This window comes from Agelaius tricolor, unplaced genomic scaffold (genome assembly GCF_023055355.1).
Source record: "Agelaius tricolor isolate 1412-34295 unplaced genomic scaffold, bAgeTri1.0.p SCAF_1, whole genome shotgun sequence".
Classification (NCBI taxonomy): Eukaryota; Metazoa; Chordata; class Aves; order Passeriformes; family Icteridae; genus Agelaius; species Agelaius tricolor.
Genome location: NW_027269261.1, coordinates 113,489,801 through 113,509,538, shown reverse-complemented (window position 1 = coordinate 113,509,538; position 19,738 = coordinate 113,489,801). Strand labels below are relative to the sequence as shown.

General features: G+C 44.8%; 1 protein-coding gene across 9 annotated transcripts in view; it reads left to right on the top strand.

Annotated features, from left to right (window-relative positions):
* EXTL3 (exostosin like glycosyltransferase 3) overlaps window positions 1-19,738 on the top strand; it is a 148,901-nt gene that overhangs the window by 40,997 nt on the left and 88,166 nt on the right. For 7 of the 9 annotated variants that reach the window (XM_071447874.1, XM_071447845.1, XM_071447883.1 and 4 more), the window contains exon 2: window positions 3,748-3,822. The exons of the other annotated variants lie outside the window; for them this stretch is intronic. The gene's annotated coding sequence lies outside the window, so the exon portion shown is untranslated. The remainder of the gene's footprint in view (window positions 1-3,747; window positions 3,823-19,738) is intronic. 9 annotated transcript variants of the gene reach the window in all.

Genomic DNA, 19,738 nt, shown 5'->3' with positions numbered 1-19,738 from the left:
TCATTGCTCGTGGTTGGTCCTGCATGGTCGGTGTGGTGACAAGGCCCAAGTTGGGGTCCCAGTCTCCTTTTGCTAGAGAGGACCCAAAACTTGCTTTACCAGGTTTATGGAGCAAGGGAAGGAGGAGAAGGGAATCTTAGCAACTCCAAGCTGTGATCCAGGACTGAAAGCCAGAGGTTCTTGGGGCTTCTGCTGGTCAGAGTGACCCCAAGATGCGTTAGAAAGTCTCTTTTCCCAGCCTGGAGATCAAAGAAGGAGTCAGAACTCTTCTATTCTCATTCTCAAGGTTGTTTATTGTTCCTTATCTATAAAATTCTTTCTCCTGTCCAGCTGAGGTCCGCTCAGCAAGACAGTCCAGGCACTCTGCCTGCCCCCAGGGCGGTGTTATCTTTTTATACTAAAAACTACCTGTACAATATTTACAATAACTTCCCAATACCTATCACCTGTATTAGACAGTGAGCTTCTACTCTAAACCAATCCAAAAGTGCCACATCACAGCAGAAGATGGAGGCCAAGAAGAAGAAGAAGAAGAAGGAGAAAGGCTGGACATGCCCAGATTCCTCCATCTTGCCCCCTGAACCCCATTCTAAAAACCCCAAAAATCTATTTTTCACCCCATGATAACTTCACTATCATTCTACCTAAACTGTTGTGGCTTGCAGATCTTCATCCAAGGTTGGTAATTTGCTCCATGGGTCATAATCAAAACCAGAGGGATTTTGGTCTCTGTGTCAGGGTCTCTGAGCCCCCTGGCAGGGGTCTTGGTAGTCCAGGACAGCCAGAGGGATGTCCTGAGGTTTTGTATATAGAACAATAGATCTGTAAGACAGAACATGAAGAAGATGTTGATGACTTTTCTGAAATGCTGGCCCACAAGAAAAGTTTCTGAGAGAAGGTAGCCAGGGCTGTGGTTTTTAATTTAAAAAAAAATCTTTCTACAGGCAGTCAAACTTTCAGATTTAGCAAGACTTTGCATAACAGGAGGTGCTTTGTTGACAGGCTGCACATTCACTTGTAGTCACAGGAGCACAATGATAAATTATTTAATTATAGATACCCAAAGAAGCGAACCAGGCGCCCGCTGGGCTGTGTTGTCCCTCTGCTTCCCCACTTTGCACGGTTTCTTGCTGGCTGATTCCCAAAATCCAGCTGTTTGCAGCAGTGGTCTCACAGTTATTAATATTAATTAGCAAAGTTCTGCTCTGTGAGTGTTCCTGCACGCACACAAAGTGCTCAGCTCCTGGGCTGTGTAACGAGCGCGTGCTCAGCCTCGTTGTTAATTAGCAGCATCCCTCCAAGGACCTGTGCTCCTCCTGGGGGTGGAAGTTTGGTGTGGAGCTGCCTGTGGTAGTCAGAGCTAGTCCCTGCTGAGACTCACGTGCCATAGCTGGGTTGTCAGCTTTTTGCCCTTTGTTTTAATCTCAGCTTCTCCTCTGTGCATTCTCCTCGCTAAGCAGCACGGTTGCTAAGGTTAGTTTCTTTTCAGGTTTGCCATTAGAACCTTGTTTTAATCAGTGCTGACAAAATCCTGGCTGGATCTGTGCTCCAGGTAGGGGTGAGATTTAAGTGTTCTTCAGAAAGCTTTCATGCTCCAGGAACATGGTGCTCCTTGTGCTGACAGCAGTTTTGTGTCTCTGCCTCTTAATAACCATCCTGTAGTAACACCTTCTTCCTTGATTTGCAAAACAGCTCCATTCCAAGAAGAAATTTCCTCCTGAAAATGTGGAAGTGCGGTTTGTTCTTGGCAAATCCAGCTGGGGCTTTATTATGGCTCTGATTTAATATCCTTGGTGATGGAATGCTCCTGTTGTGGGGGAAACATCTCTGAGAGGTGATCTCTCTACAGAAGAACATTCCCCTCTTATTTTTTTTTAACACTGAAGGCAATAGAAAGGAAGAAGCTGATAAATAATATGACTATAAATGAGAACCAAATTATACTTTAATTTTTATGGATGTTCATGATAGAAAAGCAATGTGAGATGAGGAGGTCTTTCCAGAAGAGGAGGGTTGCTCTTAAATATCTCTGCTTTGTCCCTGGGTTTATGTGTTCAGTATCATCCAGAAAACTCTTGGTTTTGCATTTGATTGTAATTTGCATTTAGATTGGCTGCCTGAAGGGAGTCTCTTGCGAGGGGAGATGGGGCTATGTGGCTCCAGTCTCTTGCAGATCTGGCTGGAAGTAATGGCATTTACATAAAAACCATTAGCTCTGTTATTGATAAACATGAAAGGCATCCATTTCATTTAATTTTTTTGATGAAGAGCTTTTAATATAAGCACACAATAGCACCGAGGTAGTAACATTCCTGCCCCCCATCCCTCTGTACTGACCTCTTGTTTTAAGGGCAAGCTTTGATTGGGATTTTGTTGGTGGAGAGATGGGAAGTTATCTCTATTCCAATTTACTGGAGTAGCCAGTTGTTGTGCTACATTGTGGGGAATTATTTAATGCTCATTTTAAGAGGTGTCTCTATTAATTGAACGGGGATTTAATGTCTCCCTGAAGCACAGTTGGTCTGTGTGTGATGTATACCAACGTGTACGGCTGGCAATTCCATGGATAATCTTTTCCTTAATCAAAATGGGTTTAAGCAGAACTTCAGTGGCGCCTCATTAAGGGGATAAAGTGTGTTGGAACAACAAATATATTAAAGGGAACTTCTTTGGTGCACTCCAGATCAGAGCCCATGCAACCCTTCAGCACAGTGTCTGCATAAACATTTGTTCCTTTTGTGTGTAATGGTGCTTTGGGGATCAGGACGTGGCACAAAGAGCTGTGATTCACTGCCTCTGGAGGAACTGGCTTTGGGAAGCTCTTGCTGCTGCTCTCATGTATAAATACTTTGCTTTTCTCCTGGGCTGCCTCAGGTCTGACCTCAGCAGCCTCCAAAGGCAGCCGGTGCTGCGGTTGTTTTCAAGCATCACAGCATTTGCTTGGGAGACCTTGCTGGGAGCTTTGCAGGTGCTTGGAGTTCTTGACCTCGGAGCTGGGGAGGTGAGGGTGTCTGTTCTGCATTGATGACCTGGCCTGCTTCTTTGTCAGGACCCAGGACATCCCTCTGGCTGTCCTGAGCAGCCCAGACCCCTGCCAGGGGGCTCAGAGACCCTGGCACAGAGCCCAAAATCCCTCTGGTTTTGATTATGACCCATGGAGCAAGTTACCAACCTTACATGAAGATCTGCAAGCCACGACAAATTAAGTAGAATGATAGTGAATTTATCATGGGGTGAAAAATAGATTTTTGGGGTTTTTAGAATGGGGGTTCAAGGGGCAAGATGGAGGGATCTGGACATGTCCAGCCTTTCTCCTTCTTCTTCTTGGCCTCCATCTTCTGCTGTGATGGTGGCACTTTTGGATTGGTTTAGAGTAGAAGCTCACTGTCTAACACAGGTGATAGGGATTGGGAAGTGATTGTAAATATTGTACAGGTAGTTTTTAGTATAAAGACATAACCCTGCCCTGGGGGCAGGCAGAGTGCCTGGAACTGCCCTGCTGGACGGACCTCAGCTGGACAGGAGAAAGAATTTTATAGATAAAGAACAATAAACAACTTTGAGACTGAGAAATGAAGAGCTCTGGCTCCTTCTTCAAGCACCAGGCTGGGAAAAGAGACTTTTGAACTCTTCTTGGGGTCACTCTGCCAAGCTAGAGATCCTGATACTTCTTGATGTAAAAAACTTGTTAAAATTTTTTTTGGGTCACTTTATCAATATTTACAGCTCTTTTTTCCTCTCTAACAGGCTCCAGACAGATGAGTAGAGAGCTGGCTGCAGGAGAGGGGCAGATTCCAGTTTGCCAGCTGCTCACCGTGTACAGTGAGTACCTTCATATTTCAGGAATAAAACTTTCTGTAGTGCCTGATGTCAGCCTCAAATTGCCTCCATTGGGGCTCAGCATTAAGTCTGCATGCTTGCACAGTGTTCTCCTAAAAGTACAAACTTCCTTGGCTTAACTCTTGTTTTGGGAGAAGTGTGTTCCAGCTCCTTTTAGCTGAAGTGATAAATTGTGTCCTCATCCTACTTCCAATAGTGGCAGAGCAGAGAACTGCTGCAATTCTGCTCAGGGCTGTGGGGAATCAACACTAAAGGTGTCACCTGAGGCTTCCTGTGCTGCAGGATCAGGAGTGGAAATGCTCCCCAGAGCTCTTCCAGCCTTGTTGGAAGTGTTGGAGCTGAGTGAGGAGGGTGGATGAGGTTCCAGCCACGGCACATGCCGGGGTTGCTCATAAATGAGTGCTATGAAATCAGCCAAATGAGGCTTGGCTTGACTGGTGGGTGGAAAAGAGCAGGAATAAACCACTGGAAAGCATTGTCCAGTTCATGGTAAGGATGGCAGGTTTGCCCTGAAAGTGGAGGAGAAAATCTTTATTTCACGGGGAATTTTTACACATTAAAATGTCTTGCATGCGTGTTAATGAGCTGTAATAACGAGCCTGTGCTTTATGAGGTGTCTGCAAACATCTTAGAACTCACAACTGTGAGGGAGTAAATACTCCAGCTAGTAAATTCTGAGTAATTGGAATGTCTTGGCCCATGTGGTGCAGTGGTGTGGCCAGACTGAAATAGGGAATTGCCTCTGAAAGCCAGGAGGATGCTCTAGCACAGGCTGTAAAATTCAGGTGAGTGTGGGAGCTGCAGCAATTGAGTTTATTGTGACAGTCCTAGCAGGTGATTCCCTAAGGATAACATGGGATGATGAATCTTGAAACTGAAAGTGTTTGTTAACAAAAGTCAAGGATGAAATAATGCATTTAGAGACTGGGTTGTGTCATCAGGTTGGTGTGGATGTATCCAGGGAGCAGGGCAGAGAATTCCTGTGCTTCTGGGAAAGAAGGCAAAGAGAGACAAACAACTTATTTGTGGATTCCTCATTTCTCCCACATCCAGCCAGTACATGCAGGGTGTCCTGGGCTCAGGTGTCTATTCCTGTGTATTGCAGCATTTCTCCTTGTACTTCTGGATCCAGGAAATCTTTGTGCCCTGCCACACACAGCAGGGACTCCCCTCAGCTGGAACACAGCTCCTGTGAAAAATTCCACCGTGAATAACAAAGCTGGGAGTAGCAGTGGGGGCATGTGAAGGACAAACCACGCCGGTATCGACCAACGGTGCCAGAGCCCTCATCGACAGCTCTGATCCCAGGCTGTGCTCTGAGCCACATCTGCTGACTTGAGGAGCTGCAGTCAGTCAATACCATTGAATTCTCCTTCTCTTTTGCATATCTTAAGGAGGAGGAAGTCTCAGGCTGACAGCTCTGTGCAGTTGCACAAGGCCAGGGCTGCACAGCTTTCCCTCAGCATCAGGATCTCTGGCTTGGCAGAGTGACCCCAAGATGAGTTAGAAAGTCTCTTTTCCCAGCCTGGAGATCAAAGAAGGAGTCAGAACTCTTCATTTCTCAGTCTCAAAGTTGTTTATTGTTCCTTATCTATAAAATTCTTTCTCCTGTCCAGCTGAGGTCCATCCAGCAGGACAGTTCCAGGCACTCTGCCAGCCCCCAGGGTGGTGTTATCTTTTTATACTAAAAACTACCTGTACAATATTTACAGTCACTTCCCAATCCCTATCACCTATGTTAGACAGTGAGCTTCTACTCTAAACCAATCCAAAAGTGCCACCATCACAGCAGAAGATGGAGGCCAAGAAGAAGAAGAAGGAGAAAGGCTGGACATGTCCAGATCCCTCCATCTTGCCTCCCTGAACCCCCATTCTAAAAACCCCAAAAATCTACTTTTTCACCCCATGATAAATTCACTATCATTCTACTTAATTTGTCGTGGCTTGCAGATCTTCATCTAAGGTTGGTAATTTGCTCCATGGGTCATAATCAAAACCAGAGGGATTTTGGTCTCTGTGCCAGGGTCTCTGAGCCCCCTGGTAGGGGTCTTGGCAGTCCAGGACAGCCAGAGGGATGCCCTGGGTTCCCACACCCTGGGACATCATTTGGCCTGTGGAACATTTATTGCACTGCTGTGGTGGGCAGCACATTCAGCAGTGACCTTCAGGGGCCCTTCTGGGTTAGTGGGCCTGGTGCCTAGAGGAATGAATGTAGGAGACAAGGATTCCAGGTTTGGAGTCCTTTTTAGGGTGGAAGACTGTGATTAAAGCAAGGAGTATGGATTTAGGTCAGTAGGAGATAGCTGAGGGAAGGGCTGGCAGGAAGATTCTGGAAACAGTCTGTGATTGCCATGGAGCAGAATGGCAAAATAACCTGTTTCAAGGGAGTCCTTAACAAGTCATTTTAATGCAAAACTCTCTCCATGACACTAAATATCGAAATAACTGGGTTGGGCCTGGAATCTAAGAATACTTTCAGGACAACTCATCTTCAAACACTTCCTGAGACTTCCTGGCTTGGCAGCAGAGCCAAGTTCTGCAGGAGTTTTGCAGCAGGTCCCTTCCTGTGAGGATGTGGCACCATCCACGTGAACACCAGCGTGGGTCTGACGCTTCCTGTGCTTCACACAGGTCTTTGCTCACAGCTGCAGTGCAGAAGGGCTGGGGGAGAGCACTTGGGCATGGCAGGGAGGGTTTGTGCTGCCTGGACCTCCTGGGAAGTGAGAGGGTGGAATTCCTGCTCCTTGCTGCTGGAGACTTTTGTCTGCTTCTTAAAAACCCAGGATGTGGCAAACAAAACACCTGAGCTGGGGGAGGCTGGCTCTGTCCTGTCTCCAGCCATGGCCAGCAGGAATGTTCTTCATCTCCCATCAGTTTATTCAGCTCTTGTGCTTTTTCAGCCTCTGTCCAGGCATTTCAAAGCTTAACTTGGTGTGCTGGATCACTTCCTTTTGGTAACTGCACCTTCTGCCAGCTCATATTTGGGGAATTGTCATTTGCATTAAAATTCTGTAAATCGCTACTGTGTCCCCTGTCAGAGGCCTCTTCTCCAGACTAAAATGTCCTAATTGATTCAATGGTCCTTACAGAGATGCTTCATGCTTTTGACCATCTTTATTGTATTCACTGTTTACAATTTGTGGTAATTTTTTCTCCTCTTGAGTGTTCTTATTAAAAAATTGAAAGAACCTTTGGGTTTTTGAGGTCCTGTCCTTTTGCTGGAGTTCTCTGTATATTTAGCCATAGAAAAGAAAACAGGAATTTTGATGTTCCATGTAATAATAGTCTTTTATTTATTTATTTATTTATAAAAAGCAGAGATCTGTGTGTGTCTAATCTAAAAACTCCTATCAGGAAAGCTATGAATAAACCTGATAGCATTCCAGTGCACTGAGTCACTAGAACAATACATTGTTAACAAGGAGCCCTGGCAGGGTTGTGTGGCTTTTTGCTAAAGCTGTCAGCCAGGATATGGGATGCATCTTTGTATCCTGCAGCAGTTTTGTGAAACTAAATGGCTGCTGGTGTCCACTGCATCTTCTAAATGGTGACAAGAATCATTCTGGGTGTTAAACCCTCTCCCCCTCTGCATTGCTTAAGAAATGATATCCAAATAGAGAATTGGTCTTATTTAGAGAAATATAAATCAGTCATCAAACAGGTTCTGGTTCTGCAAGAGCAGGACCTGGCTCTCCATCTCCTCTGCTCTGTATAAATGATATTTATTTTATTAGTGGCTTCCAAAAAGTACAACTGGAATGTGATGTGATTAAAGTGTTACCACCAGGGCTGCAGTCCCAGGGCACTTGGGGCTGACAAGCCTGTGGTTTTCTCTATCTGCCCTGACTCACATCTGTGGCTTTTGTGCTGCCCTGAGGTGAGTCAGGGCTCCTCCAGGGGTGATTGAAGCCCTGGCCTGTGGGCAGCCTGGGAAACTTGGGCCTCTGTTCAGCTGAGAACTCTTGGATGTTTTCCTCGGTGCTAAATCACAGCTCCTGGACCATCCTGAGCAGTTTCTTCCCAGTGTTCAGTTTTATCTTCCATGCCTCCACTGCTATTTCCACCACTGTGCTTTTCTTCTTGCCTCTCTGCTGCCTTCCTTCCTGCCTTTAGCCCCACAAAGCTCCCAGCTCTGTCTCTGCTCCACTGTGGCTCCTGTTTTGCACAGGGAACCCAAAGGACCAAGTCCTTGTGGCAGTTCTCTCCCAGTTCATTGCACAGATCTGTCAATAAAACACCAAAAACTCCCCAAAGCCTCACCTGGCCTGCCAAGATGTGTCACCTGTGCCTCAACCAGTCCTGAACCCAGCTGGGGAGTCCTCCTGGACAGGGGACACCGGGAGGAGGACAGAGGGAGAGAAATACAGCCAGAAACTCTAGGTTGATTTTCTATCACTCCTCAGGGTGTCCCAGCCCCTGCTTGTTGGTGAAGGATGGAGGATTTTTAGTATTCCTTCCTTTCATATCTATATCTATATCTATATCTATATCTATATCTATATCTATATCTATATCTATATCTACATCTACATCTACATCTACATCTATATCTATATCTATATCTATCTATTTATCTATATCTATATCAAACCTCTATATCTATATCTATATCTATATCTATATCTATATCTATATCTATATATCTATATCTAGATATAAATACATAAATTTATATTAATGGCCCTTTCTTTGACTCTCCTGAATGTGAAGTTGCACACAGCCAGCCTGTCAGCCCACAGTCAGCCTACTGTAATAATTTCAGCTGTAGTTTAGTAAGGTAGCAAATTGAGAGTAATTTTTAATCTGCTTGGGAGAAAAACAGCTTAATTGCCTGTTTCTCCTGGTGGTTCCAGCATTATTTTTGGCCTTAGAGGGTATAAATGCAGCAGACATTGATCTCCCTGCATGAGGGGTCAGCTCTTCCTGGACAGCACTGGAACACTGCATCTATTTATTTCTATTTCACCTTTTTTTAGTACATTGCCTGAATAATAGAGCCAGTGTAGAAAGGGCCTGTAAAATGCTGAGTTGTGTGGTGGAATTTTGCTCTGCCCAAGTAAATCTCTTGTGATGAGAGACTCCATGTAGGGAAAACCTCCTGGATTAGCTTGGAGCAAGGGGAGCTTTGGAGACCTCCCTGGGATCCTGCAGTGATCCAGCCACGCCGGGGAAGTGGAGCTGGGAGCATCCAGCCCCTTGTGCCATCAGCCAGGGGACTTTTCCATTTAATGCAGCCACTGAAACTGGGAGCAGAGCAGCGTGGGACAATGTGTGACAGGGGAGCTGGAACAGGCTGCCTTTGTGGCACATCACAAAGCCAGCAGTATGTGCTGGAGTGCTCCTGCTTGCTGAGCTCGGAATGTCAGCCTGGCTTCTGTTCTCCTCCCTTCCCTCCAGGAGCTGCTTCACATTTGGGGAGAATAAGTCACTGTTTGTGTGTTTATTATTTCATTTCTGCTCCCAGTTCTTGGATCACACAGGGTTAGAGGGAAGGAGCTCCAGCGAGGTGAAAGCCATCAGGTTGCTGTGAGATCCTCCATGGTGTGTTAGTGCAGGGCTGCAATTCCCCAGGCCTCTTCTTGCTCCCTGACAGGAGGGTGTGGGGAGGTGGAGGTCAGGTCTTCTCTCAGGTAAGAGGAAACAGCCTCAGGTTGTGCCAGGGGAAGTTAAATTTGGATATTAGGAAAAATTCCTTCATGGCAAGGGTTGTCAGGCACTGGAATGGGGCTGCCCAGGGCAGTGGTGGAATCACCATCACTGGAAGTGTTCACAAAATGTGTGGATGTGGCACCTGAGGACCTGGTGTAGTGGTGAGCGTGGTGGTGCTGAGTTGATGGTTGGATTTTTGTGATTTTCCAACCTTAAAGATTCCCTGATTCTTCTCTTGGTCTTGCTGTTTCTTTTCATTGTTAAATAACAATGTTAACAATAACATTGTTAACTCACCTCGTGGAACGGGATGAGTTTTGAGGTCCTTTTCAATCCAACCCATTCCATGAACTTGAGGCTTCATTTATCCAACAGCAGATACTGAGAGCCCTCTCTGGAACTCATTTCAGTTTATCTGACCTCAGACACCTGGGAAGGGAACAGTGCTGGGATGAGAACCCTGCAAGGAACAAAGCCTGAGAACAAATGAAAACTTCTTTGTGATATGAAAATGTTGCACTAATTATTTAGTATAATAAAACTGTTTCAAAGTGGTTAAAAATTATTAAAAGGGCTCCCCAGGAGGTTTGCATTACTGTAGCAGTGACTGGGGAGTGAGAAACAATGGCAGTAGCACAAATTTGGTTCTGTGAGTGAGCTCTAGAGACAGCTGGGTGTAAATGCTGGGTGTAAATGCTGAGTGTAAATGCTTTCTAGATCTCCTCAGACTTGTAAAAACTTGGGAACTTCTGCTGGGGATAAAAGTGGATTAGCTCACATTGTCAGTGAAGCTTTCTCTACACTGCAGGTTCACCTGGCAGTTCAGAGCGAGGCCCTTGGGAGTAATTGTGGGAAGCACAAGTGAAATCCTCCTTGCTTTTGTTGTAAGGAAGTTCCCAGCACAACTCCATCACAGAGGGCCCTGATACGAGAAGGGTTTTACTTTGTGAATTGTTCTGTCATCACTCAGCAGGATAATTGACTTCTGATCAGGGAGAAAATCTAGCTGCAGGTTGGTGTTTGAGGTTCTGAAGTCCTCTTGAAAAGGCAGAACTCCTCCTCAAACATCCACGGCTCTCCCGAGAACAGGATGCTGGAGACTCCATTAAACTGGCATTGATGTAACAGCTGTTCCTGTTCAAACAAGTTTATTTCTTCCTCCTCCTGTTGCAAATCAAAGGAAGAGTGGGAATCAGTGTTGTTGTTTGTTCAGAATTAATAACAAGGTTATTACATTTTTTACTGCTGGAGATGTTTTTGTCACGTGCTTCCTGCACTCGGTGGCTCTCAGACCTGCTGCTGCTCTCTGGGTGTTTTTAGCTGGTGATGCTGATGACTGAAGGATTCTTATTCCTTCTGTTCCCAGCTCCCAAGTGACTCAGGAGCTAAAAGCAAGCCAAGATCTGTGCCTCCCACAGGCAGCAGAAAGGCTGATGTGGAAGTCACGGGCATCTTGCTGTGAAGATGATGCTTAAAATTTTAGAAGAGGAGTTTTTCTTGGTCCAGAGTAGTGAGCAAGGGAGGCAGCTTTACCTCTCCAGGGAGGCTCCTGGGCAGAACAGATTTCACTTCTGCCTCTGAGGCTGGCTTCAGCCTGGACCTGAATTAGGTAGTGCTGCAAAAAAAAAACCTACCTGGAATTTAAGAATATCCTGAGCTGGAAGGGACTCATAAAGATCATCCAGTTCAACTCCTGGCCCTGCACAGACACCCCAGCAATCCCACCCTGTGCCTGAGAGCACTGTCCAAATGCTCCCAGAGCTCTGGCAGCCTTTGTTTTGCATATTAGTGTTTGAAAAGAGAGGGGGAAGAATTTGGAAGCTGGTGCTGAGTGGGGCTGGATCTGTAATGGGACCTGAGTCGGAGCACGGTGCCTCAGCCTCTGTACCAGTGGCATTTTTAGAGGAGAGATTTAACCTGGGAGGGGATTGCAGTGCACTGAAACTGCCCCTAAGGAAAGGAGGATTTACTTCTTCCCTCTTCCCTCCCGTGTGGGGCTGCCTGAACTCTGTGCTTCATCCTGCTGGTCCAGCTGCTGCCTTTCCCTGTGGACAGATTTAGAGCCCTTTTAATTCTGTCTGGAGTGCTCACCGTGAGGCTGATGCCTTTGAGGAGGGAAAGGAGCCTTTGTCAGGTCTCCAGGGAGCTAATTTATACAGATCCTCTTGGGTTCACTGGCCGAGTGTGTCTTTGTTGCCATGTGCTTTTGCCTCTGAGATGGAATCCTAAGAGCAAGGCCAAGTGTCAGGCTGCTGCTGGTGCCGGGGCTGCAGCTGCACTGCTCATCCTTGAAGGAGGGAAAATTGCCAAAATTTCTGAGCTGAATTAGCTGTCTCAGCCTTTCTGGTCAAAGTTGGCTTTTGTTGTTCCAAAGTTGTGGATTTTGTCAACCTTTAACCTTTAGACTAAAGCGCTTTTTAATAATGAGTTTATTTTATCAGAGATATAAGCAGGAGATTAGATGATGTGTGGGAAAAGAGTGATCTTGCCCTTGCCAGCTCTGATAGGTATCACTGGTATATTACTGTCTGCTGGATTTTATGGATTTTATTTTATACAGCTAAAAAATCATGAATGTTTAAAAAAGTGTTATAGCTGCATTTTTTTCCAAGCCACGATTATAAAAGGATAAAAAAATTGAGACAGAAATTGACTGCTTGCTGTTGAACAGTGAGCTCTGCCTAATAACCAAAATTAAAAGTTTTTATGAACAGTCTCTCCAGAAACTTCTTAAGAGTAGAGCTCAGCCTGAATGGGGAAAGCTTTTAAAAAGTCTGTTGGAAATCCCAAACCAGCAGGGGGTAGATGGAAATATCAACAGGAGAAAACAACTTCTGCACAGCCCAAATTTGTTTTTGGAGAGGTTTTCCCTTCTCCAGAGAAGGAGGAAATGCAGAGTGACAGAGAAGTGACTGGTGAAACCCAGTGCCACTGCTGGGTCTCCTGATGGTTTTTCCTGCCCAAATGAAGGCCCCTGGTTTTTTTTTTTTCCTTTGCCTCTGTTCATTTTATTCAGACTAAGTGTTCCCATTATCCCGTGCGTGAAAGGCTCCTGGCCGCTGCCTGAGCTGGATAATAAGGGAGTAAGCCAAGAGCAGCCTAATTTATAACTTGTGAAGTGATTCTCTTCAGAGCACTAATGAGCAGTGACCCAAGCACAGGTAAATTATCTGTAGGGGTTTTTTTTTTTTCCTCCCCTTTCCTCTTAAATCTCTGATCATTTCTCTCCCCAGGCAACCTGTCTTTCACCACCATTAGCGTTTGCTCAGTTTTTGTCTGCGTTCCAAAGTTGAACCACTTTATCCACAATTGATGTGTGCTCCTGTAGGGTGGAGAGCACAATGTTGGTATAAAAGCATTTATAATAGCACGGCTCATTCTTGTGTTGGAGAGGAATAATGGATGTGGGATACAGCTTTAGAGTTGGAAAGCTCTCTAAATTTAGAGTGTGCCTGTGCATTGCAGCTGAACTGATCTCATGGCAAGCTGCTGATGCAAGGAAAGGTTTTTGCTCCCACTGATCTTTTTGCACTGATACAGATCCAATTCCTTCCCTCTCAGTCCAGACAGTTTCCTCCCAGCCTAACTCCTTGATTCAGGCTTGGAAGTTGGGAAGGAGATCTCTCTTTTCAGCAGCACCAGGCCATGAGATCAGCTGAGCAGCAGTGCAAAACCACATCCTAAACAAAGCCTCTTGTGCCAGGAGCCTGTCACTGTCCTAAAGGTGTTCCCAGTAACTCTGCTCCCTCCCTGCTGCCATTATAGGGCAAAAATCAGGGTTTTCCTACTGCTTGGTTATCCTGAGTAAAGTTACTCCTCCTGGGAGCAGCTGTCTGTGAAAAACGCCAGTCACTTGTTTTGAAAATTTTAAAAGTTTCAGAGTAATAAAATGGTTATAAAAATAGTAATACAATTAGAGTAATAATAATTTGGACAATTTGAATTAGGACAATAAAAGAAAGAGTTATGGATGTCTGGGTACCTTTTCTGGGAAAAAGGACACACATTAACAAAGGATTAACCCTTAAAAGCAACAGCCTGTTGCATATTCATACACTTCATACATGATGCATAAATTCCATTCAAACGAAGGATTCTGTCTGGTCATCCTCAGCTTCTTCCTCTGAATCCTGACAGCACCTTCGAGGTGGGAAGTTCAGTTTTCCCGATAATGGAGCAATAATTTCTCTTTCTCTGAAAGATTCAGGTGTCCTGTGGCTGCTATTTCACTGTGAGTCCTTTCTTTAAAAAAAGTATCCTACATAGCACAGTTTCTATTTGAACATTTTTTATAACCTAAAACTCTATTTACCACACTACTTAAGAGAATGAATCCAGCATTACTTTCTAACACAACACACATAATATTCATTTGAACATTTGTGAAAAGCCAATCATAAAATACATGCATTTTTCACACTGTCTTTGCTGACAGTCCCCAAAAGAATGCAGAGAATTGTGGGCAGGCACATGCTCTGTGATATTCTGTGTGCTACAGCCAGCTTGAAAAATAATTAAAACCCGAATGTTTTGTTGTTTTTTTGATGGATGTTGTTGGATACTTAATGGATCTCGTTGGCAGTAAACACTCCTTCCCTGGGGATCTTTCCAGAGTCATTAAATCTGGGGAGGGATAATCTGGAATAGTCTCCTGTTTGTCTGGAACATTTGCTGGACATAGGAGCTGCAAAAAGGGGCCCTGTCAGGCATCCCTGAGCAGCTGCAGGGTGAAAACAGAGGTGAAGGGCCAGCAGAGGGGTTACTGAAAATATTAATTACAGATGATGTCTGGTTCTGTAAATAAGAAATACAGATGATGCTGTGGTGGTGAAAAAACCCCAACCTTTAACTCTTAAGGGCAGTGTTGATCCCCCAAAGGAAAATTTTAAAAGGCCACAAGCAGCGACTGAGAGTTACAAAGTGGCTTTTAGTCAGAGATGTGCAGATTCCAAACATTAATTTGGGTGGGAAAAAAGGGAATTAGTTCAACAGCTGCTGGGCTCTTTCTAAGTCATTTTTGAGGGGGCTTTGAGTTGGTGCCTGCAGCAGGTTGTACTTGATGTAGGAGGTTTTGAGCTGGTTTATATCCAGTGTCACATTCCAGGCTACCAAGTGCTGCTTGTTTTGTGTGTGTGGTGTTCGCTCCCCCAGGAGAGGGTGAGCACAGGTGGGGACATTGATCTCCAGAAGGTCACAACAACAGCTGCAAGGTGGCCTTTGCAAAATGCTTCACTTGCAAAGGGATGTGCTGCAAAAATTCTCTGCTTTCTGGCTCACTTGGGGCTTTCTTTTGCAAAACATTCGCTTTTAAGAAGGATTTAAATGAGATTTCCAGATGTTAATGTGATAGTGGGTTTAATGCTGTATTTTGAGGGAGCAGCCTTTGCTGAATGTAACCTTGGGCAAAGTTTAAAACAAGCAACCAAAAAAAAAAAAAAAAGCAAAAAGGGAAGTGATAAAGATCTGGCAGCCATACAAATATGGATTTGTGTGGGAAGGCCAAAAATGTGCTGGGTCTCTTATCGGAAAGCGTGGAATAACAAGGCCTGGCCCCTGCCCCTTGCCTGGAGCCCCCTGCTCCTCCTGCAGCCTTGAGTGCTGGGCCTCCCACCTCTCCTGAGAGTCTGGAACAGGGCTGCTCACCTGGCAGAGTGGCAGCAGATCAGAACCAGTCCAAACCCTTCAAAGTGTTTGTGGGGAAAAGCCCAGAGCAGCAGCCAGGAAAGGTCAGCGCAGCTGCCTTGCATTGCAGCATGTGTTAAAACACAGCAACAGTTCCCAGCTGGAATTGCCCTAATTCCAGCCTTGTCATCAAGATGAAGTGGACTGCAAATACATTTCTGTGGGAATTGCTCTGGATGCAGAGCACCTTTAATAATGTCTCAATATCTACCTCACTGTGTGCAGTTCTAATATAACCAGAAGCCAAGGGCACAGATGGAATTATCAGCCAAAATACTTGGACTTGGCTGCTAAAAACTGCACTAAAACATTATTTTAATGCCTGTAGTACCATGACTGAGCACACTGGAGAAGTAACTCTGAGCTGGAGGGCAAAGAATCACAGAGAGAGAATATCCTGAGTTGGAAGGGATTCATAAGGACCATGGAGTGCAGCTCCTGGCCCTGCACCAGACACCCCAAAAATCCCACCCTGAGAGCATTGTCCAAACACTGCTGGAGCTCTGGCAGCCTTGGGAATGTCACCATTCCCTGGGGAGCCTCAGCACCCTCTGGGGAAGAGCCTTTCCCTGCTGTCTGTGCATGGGAAGAGCAGGAGCTGGGTCTGGGTGCTGGAGTGAGCCTGGAAAGGGTTGGCAGAGGGGGGAGCTGAATGCAGCAGCAAACATCTGCTGCCTCTGCTCTGGGTTTGTCTCCTGGCTGTGCCACGCTGCAGCAGCGCAGGTGGGAAAAATGCATGGATTTTATGATTGGCTTTTGGCAAATATTCAAATGAATATTGTATGTGTTGTGTTAGAAAGTAATGCTGGATTCATTCTCTTAAGTTGTGTGTTAGAGTTTTAGGTTATAAAAAATGTTCAAATAGAAACCATGCTATGTAGGATACTTATTTTAAAGAAAGGACTTGCACTGAGATAGCAGCCACAGGAGACCTGAATCTTTCAGAGAAAGAGAATTTATTGCCCTCTTATCAGAAGAAATGAACTTCCCACCTCGAAGGCTCTGTCAGGATTCAGAGGAAGAAGCTGAGGATGACCAGACAGAATCCTGTGTTTGAATGGAATTTATGCATCATGGATGAGGTGTATGAATATGCAACAGGCTGTTGTTTTTAAGGGTTAATCCTCTGTTAATGTGTGTCCTTTTACGGGTTTATTTTGCCCAGAAAAAGGTACCCGGACGTCTGTAACTCTTTGTCTCTATTGTCTCATATTGTCCTAATTCAAATTGTCCAAATTATTATTACTCTAATTGTATTACTATTTTTATAACCATTTTATTACTCTGAAACTTTTAAAATTTTCAAAACGAGTGATTGGCATTTTTCTCAACAGGTAATGCTGGAATTGCACAACCTCCTTCCCTGGGGTGGTTTCAGGTTTCTCCTGGCTCTTTGGAGCTTCCTGTACCTTGGATTAGCAGTGAGGAAATGCCCCACCTGAGTGGGGCAGTGATGGCCCCTTGTGCTGTGGCATGGACCAGCCTGGTTTTGCAAGCAGGACCTTTGAGCTCCTAAAGTTCCTGTGATCATGCAAGCTCCCAAGAAAACCAGCTGATGTCACAGACATGTTTGATGAAAAATCCTTTCCTTAGGATTTTTTTCTCCTGAGAAGCCAAGAGGCCTCAGAAACAAAATGTAAACCATGGTTATCTGCTGCTGTGGAATGCAACAGGTGCATCTGGGATTGGTCTCATGTGGTTGTTTTTAATTAATGGCCAATCACAGCCCAGCTGTCTGGACTGTCTGCGTCAGTCACAAGCCTTTGTTATTCATTCTTTTTCTATTCTTAGCCAGCCTTCTGATGAAATCCTTGCTTCTATTCTTTTAGTATAGTTTTAATATAATATATATCATAAAATAATAAGCCTTCTATAATATATATCATAAAAATGTTTCAGCCTTCTGAAACATGGAGTCAACATTCTCATCTCTTCCCTCATCCTGGGACCCCTGTGAGCACCAGCACAAGCTGAGGCACTGGGTTAGCCTAGGAAAAGCTTTTCAGCCTCTGTGCTTGCTCTGAATGCAGCTTGCAGCCCTGGACAGTCTCTCCTGAGCTGCTGGGTGCTGGTGAAGTGTGTGCTGTGCCCTGTGGGTTACACTGCAAACATCAATGGAATATAAATACAGATCCATAAAACCATTACACACTGTGTCTGTAATCAGGGTGTGCCTTTGGGTGTGAGCTCTGGGCGAGGGACTCTGTCCCACTGCATTTCTGCTGGACAGCCTTTGAAAATGCTCTGCTTACTCTTAGGTTTCCTTTCCAACTGCATCCTCAAATGCATTTGCAACTGAAATATATCCTGAATCAGCTGCTTCAGGGGTTTGGGTTGTTGTTTTTTAACAGGAAGGAACTCCAAATATGTTTATTTTCATGGTAAGATCACAGGCATCGACCACCACTGTGTGTTTTGGTGTTTTAGTTCACATGTGTGTTTATGCATTTTCTTCCTGACCTTGCAGATGTTCTCAGCTACTCTTTTATAGATCCAACAAAGTGGCCCTCCCCTCCTAAATACCAAATGTTCCATGTCAATTTAGCAAATAATTCAGTGGTTTTCTTCTGAGGAAAAGCTCTTTTTTCCAGGACACTTTTTTCCAGGTGCTCCTGCCCTGCCAGTGTAGGTGCCTCAAATACTTTGTGCCTCTTTTGTCTTTTTTGGTAACGATTTCACTGCTCCTTTTTATTTCCACTGCTTCTGCCTGCTTTCACTCACTCTCTTGGCTTAAATTGACACTATTACTGTTTCATCCTGTTGGGGGATGGTGTTTTATGGAATAGGAAGCTTGTTTGGAATGGTGGGAGCAGCTACAAAGGGGGACTGAGGTCACTGGGCTCGTCCAGCCTGGAGGAGGCTGAGGGAGACTCATCAAGGGCTGCAGCTTCTTCCTGAGGGACAGCTCCAATTTCTGTTCCCTGTGACAGGGACAGGACCCAGGGAACAGCTGGGGCTGTGTCAGGTTTGGGTTGGATATCAGGGAAAGGCTCTTCCCCAGAGGGTGCTGAGGCTCCCCAGGGAATGGTGACATTCCCAAGGCTGCCAGAACTCCAGGAGTGTTTGGACAATGCTCCCAGGGGGGATTATTGAGGTGTCTGTGCAGGGCCAGGAGTTGGATCAGTGTTCCTTATGAATCCCCTCCAACTCAGGTTATTCCATGATTTTAAACCTGGGAAAAGCTGTCACCAAAGGAAGAGCAGTTGAATTTATTTGAATTTTTTTCTTTTCCAACTCACCAAGGGTCGCTGTTGTTTTAAAGCTCATTTGTAGTGCCCATATTCATCTCAGAGTTGGGTTTTTCTGCAGAGTCAAGGCTTCTGTTGGGGCAGAAATCAGAGAGAAGTGAGAGGGGTCAGCTCCACCCTGGCTATGCTGGCCTGGAAGGTTAATTTGTGTTTTTAATGGTGTATCTGTGGGGCACTTCCTAACTACAAAGAGCAGCTTTAACCTTAAGTTAAAAGTGCCTGAGATACTCATTCCCCTCTCTGCAAAAGAGGGATAAATACTTCTTGATCTGCCAAAAAGGGGCTGTGTGGGTTTAATTAACATTTGCAAAGTGCTTGTGGATAACATCTTTCATCTGAGTCTCTGAAGCGAAATATTCTCGGCATCCTCGCTCAGCATCGCAATTATTCCTCCAGCTGTCGTGAGCTGTGCCAACAAAAACTACTCTGCTGTCATCAAGGGATTGTTGATGCCTTGTGACTTGTTTGGATTTTGATACTCTCTTCCCCCTTCTCCCCATTGCTGTGTAAAATTTCCTGTATTCTTCAGATCTGAGGGAGAGAACAAACCTGCTCCTTTCCTCCACAAACTTATTTGTGTCCTGTGTTTAGTTCTTGTTTGTAGCTCTTTTTTTGGTCTATGCCCTTGGAGTAGAACTGTCTTATTTTTTTTTTCCCTCTATTCTTAAAATACTTTTGGTCCTTTTTTTAAGCTGTTTTTTTTTTTTTTTTTTTTGTATCTCTTTTTAAAATACTGCCATAATTTATTAAACACCAGTCACTCCAGAGAGGCTTGCTGGCCCATGCACTGTCATTTCTTATTTCAAGGTGGATGTGAAGAACCAGATGAATTCCTTCATTCCCTGGTCTTGAGTTCTCCCAAGTTCCCCACTCACAGCATTTGGGGAGTTAAAACTTCCAGCTTTGTTCTCCCAAATGCTACCTTTATTACTAGCAGTGCTTTGTGAAATCCTCTTAAAAATCAATATTTCTCAAATCTACTTTTAAAGGAACGCTTGTACATGTGTAGTCTCCAAGGCAATAATACTACCCCTAAGAATTTATTAATTTAATAGCTCCAGGTCCTAGCCAGGTTGAGGTTCAGCCTTTCTGCAAAACCAGAAGCACATCAGAGCCCCCCCAGTCTATCACTCGGGTAACTGTGGCCATTGCTGTGATTTCTGTGAGGATTCATTAATCCTGACTTAAAAGGCATATGACATCTAAAATGTGTTTTTATATATATATATATATATATATATATATATATACTTGAAGGAAGCACAAAGTATCATTTGAAGTCTTGGAAGCTCTAAGCTCATAATTATCTGTGGGAATGA